Raw genomic sequence first — 1844 nt, 5'->3', positions numbered from 1 at the left:
AAATCTATCTATAACAAATAAAATTTTAACAGTGAAAAATCCATGGCGATTCCTGTTAATACTTTTCTTCTTTTGTCGGTGTCACAATATCTTGTTTCCTGTTTAAAATACCTCTAAAATAGAAGAGAAAATAATGATTATGACAAATAAGATAGGCAAATATGGATACAGCACATTATCAAAAAAAGCTTTATTAATAAATATTCAATAATAATAATAACATATTTACCGGTATTTTAGATTTGTCTCTGGTTCCGTCTTTTTTCAATTTCTTCAGTGCCTTCAAAATTCTGTGCCTGAGAAGCTAAGATAATATTTACAATATCAAAGCCTAATAAAATTGGTAAAAAATATTTACATGTAAATTGTAGATTTTTCTTGTATCCGTCTTTTCTTAAGTTTTCCAGTCCTTTCATGGTTCTGTGCCTGAGAAGCTATAATAACATTAAAAATATCTAAGCCTAATAAAAACCCTATTTTTCCTAATGGCGGGAATGGGTCTGAATCTATCTATAACAAATAAAATATTAACAGTGAAAAAGCCATGGCGATCCCTGTTAATACTTTTCTTCTTTTGTCGGTGTCACAATATCTTGTTTCCTGTTGAAAATATTTCTAAAATAGAAGAGAAAATAATGATTATGACAAATAAGATAGGCAAATATGGATACAGCATATTATCGAAAAAAGCTTTATTAATAAATATTCAATAATAATAATAACATATTTACCGGTATTTTAGATTTGTCTCTGGTTCCCTCTTTTTTCAATTTTTTCAGTGCCTTCAAAATTCTGTGCCTGAGAAGCTAAGATAATATTCACAATATCTAAGCCTAATAAAATTAGTAAAAATATTTACATGTAATTTGTAGATTTTCCTTGTATCCGTCTTTTCTTGTTTTTTCCAGTCCCTTCATAGTTCTGTGCCTGAGAAGCTAGAATAACATTAAAAATATCTAAGCCTAATAAAAACTCTATTATTCCTAATGGCGGGAATGGGTCTAAATCTATCTATACCAAATAAAATATTGAAAACAAAACAAAAAGCATGGCAAGCCTTGTTAATACTTTTATTCTTCTGTCGGTGTCACAATATCTTGTTTCCTGTTGAAAATATCTCTAAAATAGAAGAGAAAATAATGATTATGACAAATAAGATAGGCAAATATGGATACAGCATATTATCAAAAAAAGCTTTATTAATAAATATTCAATAATAATAATAACATATTTACCGGTATTTTAGATTTGTCTCTGGTTCCGTCTTTTTTCAATTTCTTCAGTGCCTTCAAAATTCTGTGCCTGAGAAGCTAAGATAATATTAACAATATCTAAGCCTAATAAAATTAGTAAAAATAATTACATGTAATTTGTAGATTTTCCTGGTATCCGTCTTTTCTCGATTTTTCCAGTCCTTTCATAGTTCTGTGCCTGAGAAGCTAGAATAACATTAAAAATATCTGAGCCCAATAAAAACCCTATTTTTCCTAATGGCGGGAATGGGTCTAAATCTATCTATAACAAATAAAATGTTTATGGTAAAAAAGCCATGGCGATCCCTGTTAATACTTTTCTTCTTTTGTCGGTGTCACATTATCTTGTTTCCTGTTGAAAATATCTCTAAAATAGAAGAGAAAATAATGATTATGACAAATAAAATAGATAAATATGGATACAGCATATTATCAAAAAAAGCTTTATTAATAAATATTCAATAATAATAATAACATATTTACCGGTATTTAAGATTTGTCTCTGGTTCCCTCTTTTTTCATTTTCTTCAGTGCCTTCAAAATTCCGTGCCTGAGAAGCTAAGATAATATTAACAATATCTAAGCCTAATA

This window comes from Styela clava, chromosome 7, assembly GCF_964204865.1.
Source record: "Styela clava chromosome 7, kaStyClav1.hap1.2, whole genome shotgun sequence".
Classification (NCBI taxonomy): Eukaryota; Metazoa; Chordata; class Ascidiacea; order Stolidobranchia; family Styelidae; genus Styela; species Styela clava.
This window is presented reverse-complemented; position numbering follows the sequence as displayed.